At 39.0% G+C, this 23,723-nt stretch overlaps 1 long non-coding RNA gene across 1 annotated transcript; it reads left to right on the top strand.

The window, feature by feature from the left end:
* The first annotated feature begins 20,530 nt into the window (after positions 1-20,530).
* On the top strand, positions 20,531-22,104 carry LOC118481967. Its single transcript, XR_004866468.1, has 5 exons — positions 20,531-20,826; positions 20,949-20,986; positions 21,545-21,631; positions 21,718-21,773; positions 21,860-22,104. It is a non-coding gene; the product is annotated as an uncharacterized LOC118481967 (long non-coding RNA).
* The last annotated feature ends 1,619 nt before the right edge of the window (positions 22,105-23,723 follow it).

The raw sequence follows: 23,723 nt of genomic DNA, 5'->3' as shown, positions 1-23,723 counted from the left end.
AGCCTTTGGGGGGTTTAATGACCGTTGTCCCGGATATCCTTGGCATCATTTTACGAAATGGCCACGACCATCGACATCCCGGTGTAGGCGTACACCCGGTATAAAGTGTCGACATTAAATTAAAAGACGTAGCCGTTGGTTTTTATACTACGGTTTTTACGCAAACGTGGTGTGTCTATAAATCTTTAACCCGGCACGGACCCGGGCTACTGAACGCATAAAAGAACATGTAAAACGTTCACAAGATTTTTATTATAATTTTCCCAAGTTATAAAAGAGTTGTGCCTTGTGCATTTCAAATCAATTTTAAATAAACATTTTCAAATGTGGTCAGTTGAATGTATTTACCAGTGTAAACTGACGTATTTTCCCCAAAAAGATTAAGTGCAGGTGCTAGACGAAATTGGCTGGTATTAGCTGCCTAAGCATCACGAATAGTCTCGCAAACTCGATGCCGTATCTGAATGAACAATAATTATTTATTTTGATCCGCTGTGGATACATTCGACTTCTGTAATACATTTGATATTACAATCAGAGGTTGAAATATATTTATTTATCTTTAAGCTTCCGCTGTGCATTATATAATTGTGTGGTTTGACTATATTGTTGCCAACATCGTCACGGTAATCCCCCACCGGGCCCACCGGTGAGACACGTGGAAATCGGGGTGTGACAGGTTGGTATCAGAGCCAACGTTGAGTGAATTAAACACTATCCTAATGTGTTTAATCTCAATGACACAATTGCACATACTTGAGTCTAGACAACAACATAGGACAAATTCGGATTAATACTCCTTTTTGTCTTTTTCTTTTATTATTGGAATTTAAAGTTTTATAAAGCAGGAAAATGCCACCTGTTATATTCCGAGGAAGAGGAAGGGGACGAAGAGGCAGAGGAGAAATCGTGACACATCACGATAACGAAGCTGGACCATCTGGTACAAGACATCCTTCGATGACACGGAGCGAAGAGCCACAACGACGAAGAGATCTTTACGAAACCCGCGAGGCATTCCACTTCGCACAGCTCGACGCCATCCTACCGGCACTCCGTTGGGCCAAACTCAGAAAATGATCCCAACAACCCACAACCTTCCTTCATACCTCTACAACGTTCGGTATCGCACCGGAATTATGACGACCCTACTCCATACTACATAGGTCAGTTTAATCCGGCTGACTACATATAGGAACCATCAGGTTTTGTTCCACTAGGACCACAAGACCACTTTTCTGAAGATCCCATGGAGGAAGATGAGGATCCTACTCAACCAGCGCGTGGTACGCCCACGCATCCGATAGAAGTTTCTGATGGGTCATCCTTCCATGGAACGCCCTATCAGGGACCAGACAGTTTCCAAGCGTTGTTTGACCGACATGAGTGGTACTATACGCCACCTCAACAGACATCACAACAACCGAGACATCCACAAGATCCCTCTGAGGATTCACGCTTTGTGGCAGTTACGCCACCACCTCCGCCACCGGCACAACCAGTAATACCTGATCCGCCAAGGCGTAGGAGGACAAATGCTCGTATGTCTACACGAGGAGGGGGTATCCACTTCAGCACTCCTCGACATTCTAGTAGTAGCCACTATCCGCCACTACAAGAAGAAGGACCTTCAAGTCCTATACAGGAGGCGAACTCCGCACCAGCTGCACAAAATTCGCCACCATTTGGGTATGACCAACCCATACCTGCTTACACGGGTCCAACGGCTTACAACCCGTTCGAACCGTCACAAGCACAATACAACTACGGCTATGAACGCGACCCATATGTGGTTTCGGCAAGATATAATGCGCGCTACCCTGACGGAGCACATGGAAACATGGGACCACCGGACTACTCAGCTCATGGGTATCCAATACCTCCCAGACCTCCAGTTTCGCATCAAGCGCCACAACCACGTTTCTCTCCTCCTGAACAGGAAGAAATACTCCATCGACTAGATCGTGTGGAGAGGGAGTTCGAGGAAGAAAAGAAAAGCCACCGAGGATTTCTCAAGGGCTTGGCTAACCTACTAAAGGGCAAAAAGAAGAAACGTGACCACTAGCCCTTAATAGTCGTACTAATGTAATTTCTACTTTGAAATAAGTCCCTGTGTGGACAACTTATCGTATTTCAGTCCCTACGTGGACTTATCTTTAGTCCTTGCATGGACACCTATCTTGTATTAGTCCCTGCGTGGACTTGTCACATATTTTTAAACCTCTATGGAGGCATGTACTATTGAAAGACCCGTTTAGGGCAATATGTAATTGTATTTGAGATTATGGAATGTATGTTATGAGTTTTGTTTTAATATGTATAAAATAAATCAAAACCATTCCTTTTATATTGATCTGCCTAAATAAAGAATCTTAAAGGGTGAAACCTAGCTTGGTGTCTTTTAAAGATCCAGTCAAGATGGTACGGCCTAATTGAAAAGGTTCTGATTCCCTGTTAACCTCTGTACGCATGTTAACAATCATGGCAGATGTGATTCGTTAAAATCACGCACGTCATTCGTACACAATAATCCTTTAAGGATTTCAAAACCCAACTAAATGATTTATAAATCATGGGTTAAATCACCAATGAAGGTGATTAATATTATAAAAACATCCATTAGTGATGTAATGCCTACGGGCCAATATTATTAAAAACATCCATTAGTGATGTAGTGCCCACGGGCCAGTATTATAAAAACATCCATTAGTGATGTAGTGCCTACGGGCCAACCATATAAAAACATCCATTAGTGATGTAGTGCCTACGGGCCAGTATTATAAAACATCCATTTAGTGATGTAGTGCCTACGGGCCAACCATATTAAAACATCCATTAGAGATGTAGTGCCTACGGGCCAACTATATTAAAACATCCATTAGAGGTGTAGTGCCTATGGGCCGTAATAATTGTCTTATAACGACAAAAGGCAGTGGTGGTCTATGACTCCCTGTCAGAAAGAGATAAAAGAACTACGGTTCAACTCTCTATGCCTTTGATTCTCTGGAATCTCGGCTAATATTATAAAACATCATCGTGATTAGGCTTTATGCCGCCAGTACTATTTATATAGTTGAAATAGGATATATTCAAATCCTAATATGTAATGAAATAATAAGTTAACCAAATATGGTCTCTGTACCATGGTTGACAAATTGTCATAAAAGACAATTATATAATAATCTCCTGAATAAAATTTTGTTATCTTCTGTAACAGATTCAAGTTACAATGGCGGATCCCAACGGAGAGAATAGCCATACTAATGAAGATGACTATGACAATGCGTCAGTGCATTTGACAGGCGCACAACTGAAGGCTCTGATTGACAATGCTGTTCAGGCAGCTATTGATCGTCAATATACCGAGTCCCAAGGCAGAACCGTGTCAAAACCTCCCTCTAAACCAAAGACACACTCCAAACCACCCTCTGAACCCAAGAAAGATGACGACAAACACTCGTCCACTGAGCACAGCGTTCATCGCGATAGAGAATATACTGATGCATCTAGTGCTAAGGGTTGCACCTACAAATACTTTGTATCATGTAAGCCCCGGGAATTTACAGGGGAGAAAGGTGCTGTTGATTACATCACTTGGCTAGATGAGATGGACACTATTGTGGACATCAGCGGGTGTGCAGCGAGGGATGTGGTGAAGTATGTGTCCCAGTCTTTTAAGGGCGAGGCCCTGGCGTGGTGGAGGGCGTTGGTGCAGGCATCTGGTAAGTCTGCTTTGTACAAAATAACATGGGAGGAATTTATTGCTCTCATTAAAGAAAACTACTGCCCTCAGCACGAGGTTGAGAAGATAGAGGCTGATTTTGTCTCACTGGTGATGACGAACCTGGACTGCCAGGCGTATTTGACGAGTTTCAATACCATGTCTCGTCTAGTTCCATACCTGGTGACACCAGAACCCAGAAGAATCGCCCGTTTCATTGGGGATTAGAGCCTGCAATAAAGGCCAGCGTAAAGGCTTCTCGGCCGACGACCTTCAGGTCAGTTACTGACCTCTCCTTGTCTCTAACTTTAGATGCTGTCCGTCTGAGGACACTAAGGAACAAGGAGGCTGAGAAGAGAAAACGTGAGGATGATACCTCACGAAGATCAGGGAAGAAGCACCGTGGAAACGGTGAAGGCAAAAGAGGGTCGGAGGCAAAGAAGGATGGGCAAGCTGGTGACAGGCCCAACTGTAAGATCTGCAAGAAACCCCACTCTGGGAAATGCAGATTTGCATCAAACTCACAGTCACAATCAAAGACTCCTTCTTGTGGACTATGCAAGTCCAAGGATCATAAGACTGTGGAGTGCAAGAAGATCAAGGATGCAACCTGCTATGGTTGTAATGAAAAGGGGCATATCAAGAGTAATTGCCCAAAGTATGCCAAGAAGGCGGAAGAGACAAAGAAGTCAAATGCGAGAGTTTTTCGCATGGATGCAAAGGAAGCGGTTAAGGACGACAATGTGCTTACAGGTACTTTTCTCGTAAATAATATATTTGCAAGAGTACTATTCGATTCTGGCGCTGATAAATCCTTTGTAGACCAGAAATTTTGCCAACTACTAAATATGCCTATCAAAACCCTTGATGCGAAATACGAAGTAGAGTTAGCAGACGGTACGATAGAAACCGTCTCAACTGTTCTAGAAGGATGTGAAATGTCCATTAGGAACCATTCTTTTCCTTTATCTCTACTTCCCTTCAAATTGGCGGGTTTCGACATTGTGCTAGGCATGGACTGGTTATCCCATAACCAGGCCCAAGTCATTTGCGGCAAGAGACAGATAGTGCTAAAGACTCCGAGTGGTGAATCTCTTACCATTCGAGGAGATACGCAGTACGGGTTGCCCGAAGACGTATCTATGCTGAAAGCTTCAAGGTGTTTGGACAGAGGCTGTGTAATTTACATGGCTCAGGTGATAATAGAAGAACCTAAGCCGAAGATCGAGGATCTTCCTGTCATTTCTGAATATCCCGAAGTTTTTCCCGAAGAACTACCTGGTTTGCCGCCAGATAGACAAGTGGAGTTCAGAATTGACATCATTCCTGGAGCAGCTCCGATAGCGAGAGCACCTTACAGGCTAGCTCCAACGGAAATGAAAGAACTGAGGACCCAGTTGGATGAACTGCTGGCGAAAGGTTTTATCAGACCTAGTTCATCTCCCTGGGGAGCTCCTGTCCTTTTTGTAAAGAAGAAGGACGGATCGATGCGGTTGTGCATCGACTACCGAGAGCTAAATAAAGTTACCATAAAGAATAGATATCCTTTACCAAGGATCGATGATCTATTCGATCAGCTGCAAGGAGCGAGCTACTTCTCAAAGATCGACTTAAGGTCGGGCTATCATCAACTAAGGGTCAGAGATGAAGATGTACACAAGACTGCATTTAGGACTCGCTATGGTCATTACGAGTTCCTAGTGATGCCTTTTGGGCTCACAAATGCACCGGCTGCGTTCATGGATCTCATGAATCGCGTTTGCAAGCCGTATTTGGACAAATTTGTCATCGTCTTCATCGACGATATCCTTATATATTCCAAGAACCAAGCAGACCACGAGAAGCACCTCCGTTGCATTCTCGAATTATTACAGCGTGAGAAACTCTACGCCAAATTCTCGAAATGTGAATTCTGGCTAAGAGAGGTTCAGTTTTTAGGTCACGTTGTGAGTGAGCGTGGTATCCAAGTAGATCCCGCTAAGGTAGAGGCAGTCATGAACTGGCAAGAGCCAAAGACGCCTACCGAAATCCGTAGTTTCCTGGGATTAGCAGGATACTACCGGAGGTTTATTGAAAATTTTTCAAGGATTGTTGCGCCCTTGACTTCCTTGACCAAGAAGAAAGAAAAGTACATTTGGGGCCCAAAGCAGCAAGAGTCCTTCGAAATACTGAAGCAAAAGCTAAGCAACGCACCTGTGCTGACATTACCAGAAGGTACAGATGAATTCGTAGTTTATTGCGATGCATCACACACGGGCATGGGGTGTGTGCTTATGCAGAAGGGCAAGGTGATTGCCTATGCTTCAAGGCAATTAAAGGTGCACGAAAAGAATTACACCACCCATGATTTGGAGCTGGGTGCCGTTGTATTTGCACTGAAGTTGTGGAGGCATTACCTTTATGGTATTAAATTTGTGATTTATTCTGATCACAAAAGCCTCCAGCACCTGTTCAACCAGAAAGAGTTGAACATGAGACAGCGCCGTTGGATGGAAACCATGAATGATTATGACTGCGAGATCAGGTACCATCCCGGCAAGGCGAATGTAGTCGCCGATGCCTTGAGCAGAAAAGAAAGGGTAAAACCTATTCGAATCAATGCCAAGAGCATTGAGGTCAAGAACAATTTAATAGAAAGGATTTTGGCTGCACAGCGAGAGGCTGTGTTGGAAGCTAATTATCCTAATGAAAAGTTAGGAGTAACTGAGGAGCAGTTGACTCTTAGCAAGGATGGAATCCTTAGATTGAACGGACGTATATGGGTTCCAATATATGGAGGACTACGAGATGTTATCCTCCAGGAAGCCCATAGTTCCAAATACTCAGTCCATCCTGGTGCTGACAAAATGTACCAAGACTTAAAGGCAAATTATTGGTGGATAGGCTTGAAAAAGTCTGTAGCCGCCCATGTCGCAAAGTGCTTGACTTGTGCTCAGGACAAAGCCGAGCACCAAAAGCCGTCTGGCTTGCTACAACAGCCTGAACTTCCCGAGTGGAAGTGGGAATGCGTAACTATGGATTTCATAACCAAGTTACCCAAAACCAGGAAAGGAAACGATACAATATGGGTCATAGTCGATAGGCTGACTAAATCAGCTCATTTTCTACCCATCAAGGAGACGTATAGCTCCGATATGTTAGCCCAACTTTATGTTGATAAGATTGTAGCCTTACACGGCATACCTGTGACTATTATCTCGGACAGGGATACTAGATACACATCACACTTCTGGAAGAGTTTCCAGCAATCTTTGGGCACGCGTTTAAACTTTAGTACGGCTTACCATCCACAGACGGACGGTCAAAGTGAGCGTACTATCCAAACGCTAGAAGACATGCTTCGTGCATGTGCGATCGATTTAGGTGGTAACTGGGATAAAAACCTACCCCTGATCGAATTCTCCTACAATAATAGCTACCAAACCAGCATAAAGGCTGCGCCTTTTGAGGCATTATATGGTAGGAAATGTAGATCGCCTGTTTGTTGGGCGGAAGTAGGAGAGGTCCAATTATCGGGACCAGAGATTGTTTTCCAGACGACGGACAAGATTGTCCAGATCCGGGAACGCCTCAAGGCTGCCCGTGATAGGCAGAAAAGCTACGCTGATCCAAAACGTAAGGATCTTCACTTCGAAGTAGGTGAAAAAGTGTTGCTTAAGGTATCACCCTGGAAGGGGCTGATGCGTTTCGGCAAGAAAGGCAAACTGAGTCCGAGATACATAGGACCTTTTGAGGTCATTGAACGGGTCGGGTCAGTCGCCTATAAGTTGAACTTGCCTGAAGAGCTCAATGGAATTCATAATGTGTTCCACATCTGCAATCTCAAAAAGTGCTTCGCCGATGAATCATTGGTGATTCCTCACACAGATGTGCATATAGATGAGAGCTTAAAGTTTATAGAAAAACCTTTGTCGATTGAAGATCGACAGGTAAAGAAGCTTCGCAGAAAACACGTACCGATCGTAAAAGTCAAATGGGATGCTCGTAGAGGTCCTGAATATACGTGGGAAGTCGAAGCTACAATGAAAGAAAAGTACCCCTATTTATTTGAGTAAATCTCGGGTCGAGATTTATTTTAAAGGGGTGAGGATGTAACACCTCGAATTTTTGTGTCCAATGATGTGTTAACACGTGTCATTTGTTTACACGTGGCATCTATAATAAATAAAGGACTAATTTTGACAAACCTTGAAAGTATATAAATTCGAGGGTTATAAATGTCAGCAAGGGTAAATATACTGTATAGTAACCCTAAATAACGCTTGAACCTTCAAACGAATAAATCATAGATCATACGGAAACGAAACGCGGGAGAAAGTGAGAGATTACGAGCTACAGGGGTTAACTGTGTCAACATGTTTAATATTACCTCTGAGTGACCCTTTAACGTTCCCAAGGCTCCGTAACAGTATTATACACTCACTAGAATATACTATGTAAATTCCGCGAAGTTCCGTCTTAAAACGAGAGAGTTATACTCGAATTCGTATGAGAAGGGTTAAAAGCGTCAATAATGAAAGTTAAGGCTTTCTGAATAATTAATAAACTAACCAGGGACTTAACAACGCGGGTAAATAACACGAGGCCCCTATCGGTAAATAACCGAGGGCCAAACCGCAAAGTTACCCCTTCAAAACCGAAAGGTCAGGTAAATCATTACGAAAGATTTCGTTATTAATTACCAGGATTTCGTAATCATTGCAAAAGATTTTAAAAATCTGAAAAACAGGCCCCACGCGACCCGCATTGCATTTGTGGTTAAGTTGAGGCGGGCCGCGAGCCTCCTCTTTTACTCGTCTGGTATTTAAATCCCAGGCGGCCCGCATTATAAACGCATGGAACTCCCATGCGGGCCGCATTAGACGCCCAGATGCAGAATACTTGTAACTACATGCCTTTTGGAGCCATTGAACGACCAACAACCAATTAATGGAGCATGGGCGCCCCCTACTCGACCCATAACACTTAGGGACACCTGCCCATCATCCATGATCAGTTGTAGCATGAGTTGTGATGATTTAAAGGCCTTTTGAGCACTATAAATAGCAATGTTGAGGTTACAACATTCACACAACTCAAACAACTCATCTACTGATCATTCTAAGCTCTCAAGTCCTTTTCTATGCTCTATAAGCAAGAACACACTTCTGTAAGTCGTTCACAACCATTTTGGTCATACATTTCCATAGTTTTAGCCTATAAACACAACCGTCGTAACTAACGGTTGTCATTACAATAACTTGCAAATGGTTCAGTCTTATGACGAATCAAAAGTGGTTATGAGTTGGTATTTATGTGGGTAATAAACCTCTAAAAAGGTTCCCCCTGATCACCACTCTAACTATGTCAAATATCGAGTCAAACGTGCGGTTAAAAAGTCAACAGAAAGCTATTTTAGCGATTTATGCATAATCTGTAATGTATATGTTATGAAACCTGTTTTGACACTTATAAAATATGATATTAAGTGTATAAACTTGTTTGCGCTCGTTTGAATCGATCATTTGCTATATTGACCCGGTTCGGAGCCGAATGTCGCAAAAGTTTGACTTTTGCTTTGACTTCAGTTCTGACCCGTTTTAGTGAGGTATAAATATACCTTAGGACTCCCTTAGGACCAGGTCACATGTTGGTATAAACCTCTGTGATCGGTTCGTGAGTTATCCGAGTCTTTTGCGCATTTCCGTCATTCGCCTAAAAATTTGACCGTAACGGCCTTTTGAAATTAAAACGAGTATTTCGGACACGTGAACGGACCAAAACCTTGCTTATTAAATTATAAGCATGTCCTTAAAGTTTCACGTCAATCCGAGGTCTAGAATGAGAGTTATGCTAAAAAGCGCAACTAAAGTAAACTTTAGTAATTAACGGCGCAATTAGCATAACGACCATCTAAACCAAGATTTCGTTACCAAAACTTTTACCCACTATATTAAAATAATATTTTGGGAATTTTAAAGTTTTTTAATGATTTTTACCTCGCTCATAACCTGCGGTTATGGCTACGGTTCGGTAAATACCGAATATGCCCTTTTCGGCCAAAACATGAGTTCTACAAGGTCTTTTGACCCGATTCCAGTTGCTACTGATTTTAAATAATAAATAAAGTATTTTAAGCTTTATAAGCTGTTCGGGAAACTCAGATTTCCTGTAGAACTCGAAAAGCCCTTTTAAAGTCTTTAAAATTGACCGAAAAGCCCCTACGGGGCATAATATTAACTTAAACTCGTTACGGGCGTCACGGAAGGTATCCTACTGATACCACAACCCATTTAAGGCATATTGACTTAGGAAATAAGCGTACGACTCTCATGGTTAACCGTTTCGCCTATTGCGCGCACGGTTCGGCTTATGAAACTAGTTTTCATAAATTAGCCGATACGGGTCAAATTATATTATTTGAACCCCAAAATCCAGAGTGTGAACCATTAACCCATATGAAACAAGTCTCTGAACTTGTTGGGTCAGAATCACACTCCATCCTCGGTTTTCGCCTTTTCGCGCGATTAAACCATATCTATATATATATCGGAACCAACCGGTCTAGGCTACGGCCATTATAACGACCCGTTAGGATTCTAAGAGGTTAATTAAAACCTTCGTTCCAGATTAGGAGCCCCAGTAAAAGCTATCGGTGATTTAATCCAATTAAGGAAATATACTTGCAAAGGTAAATACTTTAACTTATTTCCCCTATATGGGCTTGGGTTACGGTATATTAATACCGCTTGATTGAGCATTATATTCTTCCATCGCTTAGGTGGTTAATTAAATAATATGATCGGCTCATTTAAACAGTTTTGTTGCTTATAAGCCTTTGGGGGGTTTAATGACCGTTGTCCCGGATATCCTTGGCATCATTTTACGAAATGGCCATGACCATCGACATCCCGGTGTAGGCGTACACCCGGTATAAAGTGTCGACATTAAATTTAAAAGACGTAGCCGTTGGTTTTTATACTACGGTTTTACGCAAACGTGGTGTGTCTATAAATCTTTAACCCGGCACGACCCGGGCTACTGAACGCATAAAAGAACATGTAAAACGTTCACAAGATTTTTATTATAATTTTCCCAAGTTATAAAAGAGTTTGTGCCTTGTGCATTCAAATCAATTTTAAATAAACATTTTCAAATGTGTCAGTTGAATGTATTTACCAGTGTAAACTGACGTATTTTCCCCAAAAAGATTAAGTGCAGGTGCTAGACGAAATTGGCTGGTATTAGCTGCCTAAGCATCACGAATAGTCTCGCAAACTCGATGCCGTATCTGAATGAACAATAATTATTTATTTTGATCCGCTTTGGATACATTCGACTTCTGTAATACATTTGATATTACAATCAGAGGTTGAAATATATTTATTTATCTTTAAGCTTCCGCTGTGCATTATATAATTGTGTGGTTTGACTATATTGTTGCCAACATCGTCACGGTAATCCCCCACCGGGCCCACCGGTGAGACACGTGGAAATCGGGGTGTGACATCCTCCTAAGCTCTCTTATTACGTATTTCCCTAATTAAAAAAAATTACATATTTCCCCTTCCTAACCCATATATATTACATATTTTCCCTTTTCATTAAAATGACTTTTATTTATAACTATTTTACCCTTAATGAACTATTAAATGAATATTTACATATTTCCCCATTCTAATATCATCAATCAATTACATATTTACCCAATTCATGTAGTATCACCCAAACTCTTTTACTTGTTACTCTTGTCATACAATACAAACAAAATCATAATACTCATAATAAAAAAAACACAAAATTTCATTAAAATGCAATCCTTACTTGTTCATAATCAATTCCGTTCAAAAAAATAAAGTTTCGTAGAATTTAAGAAGTACAAATACGATACCAAAATTCAAAATCAACTGCTCAACTTTGACTAATTACTTTCATTTTTTGTACTCTTTCCTCATCCCCTTTTACTTGTTGAGGCTTGATGTCGAGTAGAATCTTCCGGTGCTGAGTTTTTGCATGTCTTTTCATGGTGTCCATACTCACCACATCGTGGACATTTTATCGTCTTTTAGGCTCGTCAACTGGTCTAGTTCTATTCTTTCATGGTCTTCTAGGTGGACGTTTAATTAAAGGTGGATATATCTTCTCCTCATTATCTATATACACCCATTAATCCTTTGATCTTGAAAAAAAGTTTTGAACCTTTGAGTCTAGGAAACTATGTTCAGATCATAAAATGCACTCACTTTTCCAAGAAGGTTATCAAAATTGTGATACTGATCACAATAGGCACCCCTAAATGTACCTAAGTAATGCTATAAGATTTGATTTAATATTTAATTGGCTAATACTTAATAAACGTAATAGGTGGGTTTGGTCGTTTGATGATGATGTTGGGTTCTTCTTTGTTAGGAGCGTTAAGGCTGCTTTAAGGTCTGCCTTACCCCCTCCCCCCCACCCCCAAATGTCTTAGCCGACTTCTCAGTTTAATTGGAACAACTGGATTCCGAAAAGGTGGGCATTTTAGCGTGGATGGCTCAGCTAGATCGGTTACCTGGGGTTGCTTCACAGAAACATCCAGGTTCCTTCTTCATTATGCGCCTTGTGTGGTGATGCTCCAGAAACGACAGATCACTTATTTGTCGCTTGCCAATTTGCTGATTCGGGGTGGACGGTGATAGCCCAATGGTGTAACTTCGGTCCCTATTTTGTATTTACTTTAGAGGAATTTCTGGGGATGGATAGATTTGTGAAGGGTACTAAGAAGAAGCGCACGGCTTCTCATGCGATTATTCTTGCCGGCTTGTGGTGTATTTGGGTGATGAGAAACAAAGTCGTTTCTAATCAGAAACAAACCGCTAGGGGGATGGTCATTGAGGAGACCAAAGCCTTGAGCTTTATGTGGGTTCATAACAGGTCAAAGGACTTCTCGATAACATGTAATAGGTGGAGGAGATTCGAGGTTTTTGAAGGCTATCGGTGGTTTTTTTTCTTTGATTTTCTTTTGGTGATTGTTGTCTTTGGTTCTTCGTGCCTTGTTGTTTTTGTATTGTTTAGTCTCTTGTTAGCTTTGTGGTTGAAATAAAAGTTTTGATTGGCCGTTAAAAAATAGATTTTATTATTTTATTGATTAATTTTTAGTTTATTTATCTTTTTATAATTTATAATGATCACATTTTACTTTACATATATAGTAGAGAACTTTAGGGTCTGTTTGGTATGGGGTAATGGAATGGATGAGAGAATGAAATGGACCAGGTAATGGAATGGACAACGTAATGAAATGGATTATTCCATTCCATTGTGATGTTTGGTTACTCATATGTGAATAGAATAAATCATTACTTTGTACAATTTAATAATCAAAAAAGATGAAGTAACGAAACACAATTGTATTAAAAACGACAAAAATATTTTTTTTTCCGAACAGTAAAAATATAATTGCCTCAATAATAATAATAATAATAATATATTAATGGTAAAAAATTAATAATAAATTTTTTGATATATATTAATATTAGTATGAATAATAATAATAATATAAATATAATAATAATAATAATATATTTCTTTTCATTCCTTGAAGGAATGGAAAAAAAACACCCTCATACCAAGGAATGGAAATTGTTATATTTGGAAGGAGTTACATTCCTTTGGAATGCACCATTCCATTACCACATGATAACCAAACATGTTTCTTTTCATTCCATCAGAATGATCCATTCCATTCCACCTTCTATTCCTTCATACCAAACGCTACCTTAGTGTGATTGATTAATTAAGTTGATAATACCTTTAAAAAGTTGAAGTACTTAGTCAATAAAATCAGAAAAGTTAGTGGGTAAAATCTAATGTTAACCGTACTCACTTAGAACAAGGAGTGTGGGGATCTTCCCCCTGGGGTCGGGTCGTCCCCTTCATCCCACACCGCCCCCTCCCCCTTGTCACGTTGCATGCGGCCCAGAACAGACGTTGGAGACGAGCTTGAAAGTGTGAAAAGTGGGCCCCCTCAAAGCTACTTTTATATATAGAAAAGAGTAAATTACAAGTTTTGTCCTTTATGTTTACGTTAGATTGCAAGCGCTGTCTTTTTGGCCAAAAGTTTACAGGCGGTGTCCTTAACCTTTCAAAATTTTGCACGTTTTATCCTTTAGGTCAAACTTGGTTAAAAATCTCAGTTAACTCTTATCATGTGCAATGCATATAAGGGTATAATAGTCTTTTTTCCCTCTCAACCCTTCCTATTCCCCAATATAACCCTTTCTTTTATAATTGCTTGCTGACCCAGATGGAGCTGGATCATACTCCCCCATCTCAAACTCATCCCTCGCCGCCCCATTTCTCATCCACAACCCTTAACCTCTGCAGCGGCAGTGGCGGCGAAGAAAGCAATGCCGCCGGTGGAATCGACGGTAACGTGTGATTAGCTACTGATTCTACTTCGTTTCGTTTGTTAAAAAGATCAATTGCTGATAAGTATCGTCAGACAGTGCTTACCGTAATAGAAAAAAGCTAGGGCTACGAACAAAATCCCTTCATCTCTGCAATCAAATTCACCAGATCTGATCTGATTTGATACGCTTGTGATTTTCTAATTTTGATACACCGATAGGTAGACTGGAATTTGAGAGATCAATGTGGGAGCACACATTTTCTTCACCGTGATTAAGAGAGAGGTTTAACTGTCGTAGAAATTCAATGAAGTATTCTACTTTCCATATAATTATTCTACTCATTTTGATTTGCCGAACAAAAGACCTAAGATTTGATCTATTGTTACTGAACAATGAACACAAATTTCTGAAATGAAAGTGCTGGTTAGTGGGGGCGGTGACGGGTGGGGGCATTGGTGGTGAATTAACCAAGCTTTTATTCATAACAATGGTGAAAAAGATCATTCTTTTTAGCATATTGACTGTTGAAAAACTAGTCTATGAACCTCAGAATAGAATAATCTTGATTTTGCACTAAAATACACCTCGTTTGGAGAATTTTTTGTTCGAACCCTAAACCTGCAATTGTCTCAGCAAGCAATTATAAAAGGAAGAGTTATAAATTGGGGAATAAAAAAGGTTGAGAGGGAAAAAGACTATTGTACCCTCTTGTGGATTGCACATGACAAGAATTAACTAAGATTTCTAACTAAGTTTGGTTTAAAGGACACAACGTGCAAAATTTTGGAAGGTTAAGGACAACACCTGTAAACTTTTGGCCAAAAGGACAGCGTCTGCAATTTGATGTAAACATAAAGGACAAAACTTGTAATTTACTCTATAAAAAATAAGGAGATGATCAATCCTCCACACCCTTTGGTAGTCCCCAAGAGGATGGTCCTTCACCCCATGTGACGTGACGCCTACGTGATGGATAGTTCCCAAATGGACTACCCAAACCACACCCTATAGCCTTATTTTAAAGTTAAACAATAATTAAAACTTAGAGAAAATTGCCAAAATTGTCCCTGAGGTTTGGGCATGTTTGCCATTTTCATCCAAAGCAACTTTTTTTGTACAATATAGTCCCTGAGGTTTGGACATTTTTGTCATTTTCATCCAAACATCTAATTTGCTTTATTTTTTCTATTAAACATTTGGATGAAAGACAAAAAATCCCAAATCTCGGGGCCGATTTTGGCAAAAAGTTAGACGTTTGGATGAAAATGGCAAAATATCCCAAAAGTGAAGGATTATATGGTACAAAAAAGTTGTTTTGGATGAAAATGACAAACATATCCAAAGCTCAGGGACGATTTTGGCAATTTACTCTAAAACTTATATATGTAATTCTTTTTTTAAATTAATAAAATTATTTATAGAGAATGGCAATTTACTCTAAAACATACATTTACTATTTTACAAACCTTGTCATATCCACATAAAAATGGTAATTGATTATTGATTGATTACTTATTTTAAAGTTGAACAATAGTTAAAAATTATATATGTAATTCTTTTTTAAATTAATAAAATTACGAGTTAAATGTCATTTTAGTCAATGTGGTTTGGGTCATTTTACCAATTTAGTCCAAAGGTTTCACCGTTGCCATTTTAATCCACTGGTTTAACTTCATCCTTTTTTTTGTTAACGAGAAGAGCAATGCGGTCATTTTATATGTAATTCTGTTAACTAGAAGGGCAATTTGGTCATATAAAATGTATGAAGTTAACCCAGTAAACTAAAATGGCAATGGTGAAACCTTTTTAGACCCACATGCCAAGACCTTCAGACTAAACTGACAAAATGACTCAAAACATAAAAACTAAAATAACATTTAACTTTAAAATTATTTATAGATAATGATTTGGAAGCCAAAAGATATCAACTACAGTATACATTTAATATTTTACAAACCTTGCCAGATTTACAGATTTACATAAAATGGTAACTAATCAAGATTGAGCCCTGTCTGCCAATATCACTTCCACCACCACCACCACCTTCACCTCCAGCATCATCCACCACCACCTCCGCCACAGGAGTGAGCCCAAGCAAAGGTGCACAAGTCGAGTTCATACCTTAAACTAGTTCGGATTGAAACTGGTACGGGTTGATCAACAAAAAGTCAAAACCAACTTCCAGCAGTGACAAAATTATAAACCGGTTAGAAACCTAAGAGTTATACCAGTTTCTATGTATACCCAAGCATGGCGACAAGAAACTAGGCAACAAAAAGGTAGCATTTTACAAATTCTCCCACCACCAGTGACCTCTTCTCATGTCCTATGACACTGGAACAGCGTCATAAAGCCTCCATCACCTCCACCGCCTGCCGCCCATCACCGCCAGCATGGCGGCAAGAAGCTGTGCTCAACAATGATAGAATTTCACTTGATCACCACTACCCACCACCATTGATTAAAAGGAAGCAGGAGTAGCCAGCCATTTTCATATCATTTTTATAATACTACAATGCAAAATCCATCTAGACCAAGAGGCTATCGGCTTCTTCTTATCAAATGGCCCTCGTGAATGTCCACCATGATCACCACCCAGTATCATGATAAAATAACAACTCACATACAAGAGAAAAATGGTTTTGCTTTCAAACAAGGGAGAGAGGGGTGTTTCGGTTTTTAAGAGGTATTGATTTTGTCTTATCTTGAAAAGCCAACGCAATTATATATTAGAGCATTCACATCCAAATAATCAAATTGTGTGTGTGGTGTTTTTAAAATATAAAAAGTATAAAAGGTGGTTGTGAGTGGAGGAGAGAGAAAATGTTATTGTTCATCTGTATATTTGAGGGATACTGTTCACCCCCTATAATTTTTTAATATATTTTGAAAGTGGTTGTGAGTGAAGGAAAGAGAAAAGGTAATGATAAAGGTATAAAAAAATATTATTTAATTGAAAAGGAGAGAGAATATAGAGTTTTTTAATGTAATTTAGTGTGAAAATATGGTGGAATGGATGTGAATGCTCTTATTATCTATAACTTAAAAAGAAAGGTCGGTGGGGTTTTCCCATCAACAAACTAACACCCTCAAGTTTGACACTTGACATAAAAAGCCCATTTCAAAAAGACAAAATAGCGAATAAACTTTAGAACTTCATAAAACAATCCTTAAACTTTTGAAATTGATATTTTTACCCCTTGATTTCTAACCTTTTAAATTTACCAACGTATTTTCATTATATAGCTTAAAAAAAAAAAAAACTATTTTCGTAAGTAATTATTTTTATGTACGTGTCGGTGTAAATTCATAACGCATGCTTATTTTTATGTACATTTTCAGATGGTCTGCGTCTTGAAGTTTAAATGTATGCCTCGGTATATATTTATTTTTAATCGATAAAAATTCATGTTTCATAGTTTTTTTTTCGAAAAGAGTCTGGTCAAATATAATATGTTTTCATACTATTTTTGCGTACGTTTTCGGGTAGTGTATGTTTTGACGTAAACAATGTTCAGACGCGTCAAATATAATACGTTTTCCTTCAACGATATGAATTCGATTTGTACGTTTTGACGTCGCTAAGTCTTGATGCAAAGACAAGGGTGGTGTAGTAGTTAGGTGAAACACTCACTAAACAAACCAACTCGGATTCGATTTTGTTTCTTTTGTAACAACAATGCTTTAGATCGAATAGGCTGAAACACACATTTTCATATGGTTAACGCTTCACATAACATGCCTCCAAGGCACTAACTTTAAACAATCAAGGCGTCATCGCCGCAAAGAGCGGTCCATGACAACAATCTAGTCTATATCTTAAAATGCATGGTCAGTATTTCACCCTCAGTTTTAGATATGTCACACCCCAACCGATGTCGGAATCATCGGGGCATGGCACTGAGCGAAACAGATTGTCCAGAAGTTTCCATAACAATTACATTTATCAATTACTTAAAACGACATGTCCCATACCACATCATAAAAGACAGTATAATTATTACAGACCAAATCTAGTCAATTAGTTCTGTTCCAACAACTCAGATTTTCACATAGAGCAATTGTTTATCTGTTTCTAGAGACCCTTGGTTTAATTTGTACAAATAACTATTCGTTGGACTCTAGAGCCTTATTCTAGCCTCCCTTTCCTAGCAGATAAGCGTCCTAAACACCTGTCACATACGTTAAAATAAAGTCAATACACATAGTGTAAAGGCGAGCATACAAGTTTGATAATAGCATATAGAGTTCGAAATAGTTTACGCATAACCAGCACGTACACAGCGGATAATGAAGCATGTTAGTTATCGACATGAACCTATCGATACCAATGATTGCGGGTTGACTGCCCGAGGCAGTTTGTAATACATGATCACCACTGTAATCCATGCAAATAATTGTCCTTAACAACCCCCGCATGAGCGGGTGCTGAGTCTAAACTATAGTACTATCGTCGTTAAGGCAGGTAGACAACATTCCATGTGTAAACATAACAAATAAGCATTCATTAAGTCATGTATAACATGCGGTAACGGTTAGCGTTTAAAAGTATTGCGTAGTGTGTTCGATTGTCATTTAGAATAAGTAACGTATGTAACACCCAAAAGTGCATAAAGCAAAAAGGGATCGAGTATACTCACAGCGGTTGATGGATTGAAGGGAGTGCTTGAGAGTAAGGTTAGCCTGAATGGTTATATAGTATAACGATAAGTACGTGTAAAACGGAAACAAGTGTTGATGGATCGGACGGCTGACCGTGCGGTTGACAGTCCGTTCGGACAGTTGTCTGGTCGGACGGTAGTCCGATCGGATGACTGTTCGAGTGGATTGTTTCTTTCTTTGAGTAAGATGTGTTTGTGTATGATGGTTTGACTTTTGAAGTTTTTGCTGCAGTATTTGAAAACATTGAAGTATCTTTACCTTTCAGGTCGGTCGATCGGACGGTCGTTCGATCGGCCGGCCAACCCGATCAGCTAGTACTTCAGCGAAGAATAGGTTCTCAGCAAGATGTCACTTGATCGGACAGTAGTTCGATCGGGTGGCATTCCTAGTGCATTGAACATGTCGAAAAATCGATTAAGTGTTGAAGTCAAGTATCTCATGATCCGAAGAGTAATCCAATCGGATGGTAGTTCGATCGGATAGCAGTTCGTTCAATACTCAAACTTCAAATAAGTTGATTAAGTGTGGGACCCATGTGCTAGCCATTCGGACAGCAGTCCGATCGGACAACACCTTGTTCTGGTCGGCCTGTTCGTCTCACACTTGGTAGTTTTGTTCGTTTGTCGTTTTATCGAAGTATTTCGACAACGAGTCAAACAACAGAAACCTCGTCATTACTTGGTTCTCCTGATCGGACAGGAATCACCCAAATCCGGCTGGTGAACGGTTCGGGACGGTGTTTAACGTTTAACCCGAAATCGGTGAAGCTCGTGGATAGAATCCGGATCTTGGGCCACGCAACCACTGGAATGATTAGTAAGTCGGCACAAGCTCCGTTTCTATCGGTTTTGAGGGCATTGAGTGTAAAAGAGTTGAAAGAAAGTTGGAAAACCATCTTTCAATGCCTTTCACCGTGAATATGTTTAGATTTGTGAAAGATCCTTGTTTGTTTATGTGGAAATCGGTTGGATCCAAGTTATTCTTGGTGGATTGAGGCCAAAACATGAAGTTCTTCAAGAACACATGATGACGTCATCCTAGAATACCTTGAATCTTGATGATTTCACAGTTAAGAATTAAAAGATAGAAATGTGTAGGAGTGCGTGTAGATCATGAAAGTACAAGATTTAGGATGAGATCTTACTGGAATCGTGAGAAATCTGAAGAAAAGTGAGGAACACGAGCTAGTCGGACGTCACTTGCCAAAAGTAGTAAGTTGGAGAGTGACAAGGGGTATTTATAGGATGCCAAAAGAGGAAATGACTGGCGGATCGGCCAGGCAGCTCGATCGGACAGCCTGTCTGATCGGCCGGCAGTCCGATCGGCCGGCTGGTCGATCGGCTAGTAGCCTGATCGATCAGCTGCCTGATTCAAGTGTTCGGTGCGACGATTTTTGATATTTCGATTTCGATTGTGGGCGATGCGAATGCGATAGAGTTCCTTATTCAAATTACTTTCTAATCCCAACCATTCATATCTTGCACTATCTCTTCTCCACTAATTGTCATACTATATCTACATATAACTGGTGTGCAAAAAAATCCGAATCCGAAACCGAATCCGAAATATCCGAAATTCCGAATCCGAATTATCCGAATTTTCGGATATCCGAAAATTCGGATATCCGAATTTCGGATATCCGAAAATTCGGATTCGGATTCGGATACTAATTCTGAAAAGTTTCGGATATTTCGGATATCCGATATCCGAAATGCTAAATATACTATTTTTAATTATTATATATAAATACCCATTTTCCTTATTTCCTTGTAAACCCTAGATCTCATTCTTCTCTTTCTCATTCTTCTCTACGACTCCACAGACGCTACCCCACCCCACTCCATGACTGAATCAAACTCAATCCTCACTTTATCGATCTGGTTCCACACTTCATCGATGTTATTTCCCTATAAACTTCATCGATCTAGTCTCTAATCTCCATGAATCTATCGATCTAGGGTTTTATTTACACGTTTGGAGACTGGAGAGAACTCATTGATTCATCGACGGCGAGTGGAGACTGGAGAGAACTCATCATCGACGGCAGTTAAGAAGGAACCAAACTCATCATCGGTATTACCTCACTTCACTCTAAACACTCTCTCCTTTTTTTAGCTTTTTATTTTTTTATTTTTATGTCTACCTGTTGTCGTTGATAAAGCTTGACCCAATTCGATCAACATGTTTCATTGCAGAAAGCTTGATTTGCAACAGGTTATTTGGGTCAAACAAGGTGAGTACACACTCTTCTTCATATACACTTATGTATTTACATAATGTTTGGCTTCAACTGGTAATTATTGAAAATATAAAACCAATGAAAAATATTAATTTATATGAAGAAAGTTTTGAGATTTCTAGAGGCGGAAATTTGTAGCAACATAAGATGTGTAAACATCAACACAGTTAAAAAAAACTTGAATGTTAAAGTAAAGAATTAAGGCATTTTGATATACCTTTTTGGGTATTCGGTTTCTGTCTTTAGTTTTTACAGAATGTTTGGCTTCAACTGGTATTTGCTTATTAGATTCGCTTATTAGATTGTTTTTGGGTATTAGGTTTCTGTTAAAAAAAAACTTGAATGTTAAAGTAAAAAATTAAGGCATTTACGTAAAAGTTATTGATCGAAATAATAATAGTAATAAGTTATAGAATACATCAGTTTATTAGATTGTTTATTAGATTGTTTTTGGTATTTGCTTATTAGATTCGCTTATTAGGAAGAGCAGTTGAGAAGTGTCTTAACTTTTGGTATTTGCTTAATATGTTTTTTTTCTCTATTGTATCATAGGTATGAAGGAGTTAGCCTTGGAACAACCCACCATTATCATTGATGAAACGGTTGATGAAAGTTATGAAACATCCGAAACGGCATAAGGTAACGGTTTGTTTTAATAAACTTAGTGATATATGTTAAAAGCAACTTATTGTTTGAAATGGTTTGTTGGTTTTGGATTTTAACAGGTTGTCATGGTTTTTGAGCATGCTTGCTACTTGGAAAGTTGGAATATGGTTCACTAGTTAGTAAAGCAATTCCTTTTCGTATTAATATTTCAATTCCTTTAAGCACTTGTTCTTATTACTTTTCTTTTTTATTTGCATTCAGGTTTTTGGTTAGATTGGAAGTTGGGAGATGGATTGGATTTTGGGCTATCTTATTTGGAAGATTATGTCTTTAATTTCGAACCACGAATTGTCTTTATTTGCCTTTTTTGAACATCTTAGTATTTTGTTTGTATTAAGACTTTAATTTGACTAGACTAATGGTTATTGCTGGATTGTTTTGGTTTGTATTAAGACTGGACTAATGGTTAGTTGGTTACTGTTGGTGATGTAGTATTAAGACTTGAATTTGAATTTTTTTTTTGTTTTAAAATTCGGATATCCGTTTCACTGTCCGAACGGATATCCGAAAATTCGGATATCCGAAATTCGGATATCCGAATTTTCGGATTCGGATTCGGATAGTGATATTGAGTATCCGAAATTTTCGGATATCCGAAATTCGGATATCCGAATTTTCGGATATCCGGTTTTGAACACCCCTACATATAAGCATCTTTATTTCTTATTCGTCGAGTGTTTGCGATTTGATTGCGATTGAGTTCAATTGCGATTCGTTTGATTACCACACATGACACAAATTAACATGCACAAGTAACACATAAGGCACACACACATATATCAATAACCACAAATGCGATATTCGAGTTGCGAGCGCGATGGCATAAGCGATAAATAGCGATTAACATCGATTATTTGCAGATACTCTACATAATACAACTAACGTAAAACATAAAATAGACTAACTATAGTCAAAGAAGTCAAAACAAGATTAGAGCAAGGAGTGACAGATCGCGATTAGCGATCTTTTCTTCCTTTGACTTCAACCTTGACTTTGACTTTGACTTTCAAAACACGGGGTGTTACAAGATATATCACACATTCAACCCACATATTTTGGTATATGACACCTTTACTTTTAACTTTTGATAATGGACTATTTTAACCCCCTATTTTTTTCTACTTAATAATTTCACACATCATTTTCTCCAACTTTGTTTATATTACTTTTACGACTTCACCCAGCACCGTACGAGACATTATACTCTTCTTTATTGCGCCTAATCATGTTAATGTCACGAATGTAACGTGTGTGACAAAGCAAAAAACGAGTCACATTACGCGCGGGCATCACACGTAAATGTCTTCATCGTAATGCGTGTAACAAAGTTGAAAGACAACGATGCCACCGCAACGCGCAACACGAGTCAAAAATCTAGTATATATTGTTTATGAGTGATCATGAATAGTGATTTAAAATTTAAAATAATATATGCTATTTCTTTTTTTTTTCTTTTCTAAAACCACATTTATTTATTTTCTTAATAATTTTTTTTTCAAAACATATTTTCTTTTTCAATTAATTTGATGTTTCTTAAATAACATATGTTGGTTAATTTATTTTTTTTCTAAAAATTTAAGTACGTAACTAAATCGATTCTAACGGTTTGACTTTCTAAACAAAAATGTTACATTTTCAAATAATGTATGTTTTACAGTATCATTTGATGTTGGTTAATTTTTTTTTAAATTTAAGTACGTAACTAAATCGATTCTGAAGGTTTGGCTTTCTAAACAAAAAGGCTACATTTTCAAATAACGTCTGTTTTATAGTATCATTTGCTCTATTTCACCGCAAAGCGTGCCGCGCATGGGCGGACCTACCCTTTGGCTAGGGTGGGCGACCGCACCCCTTGAAAAAAAAATTAGTGTGTATTTTAGGCAAAAAAACCCGGCCGCACCCCTTGAAAATATGGTTGAACACCTCCTCCGCACCTCCAACAAATAATTTATGGGTCCGCCACTGGTGGCGCGAACAAAACTAGTAAAGAGTTAAATGTCATTTTATTGCTTTGGTTTGGGTTATTTTGTCAGTTTAGTACAAAAATTTCATTTTGCGCCAATGG

The sequence above is a fragment of the Helianthus annuus genome, chromosome 9, assembly GCF_002127325.2.
Source record: "Helianthus annuus cultivar XRQ/B chromosome 9, HanXRQr2.0-SUNRISE, whole genome shotgun sequence".
Classification (NCBI taxonomy): domain Eukaryota; kingdom Viridiplantae; phylum Streptophyta; class Magnoliopsida; order Asterales; family Asteraceae; genus Helianthus; species Helianthus annuus.
Note: the sequence above shows the minus strand (reverse complement) of the source record. Positions and strands in the feature narration are given on the sequence as shown.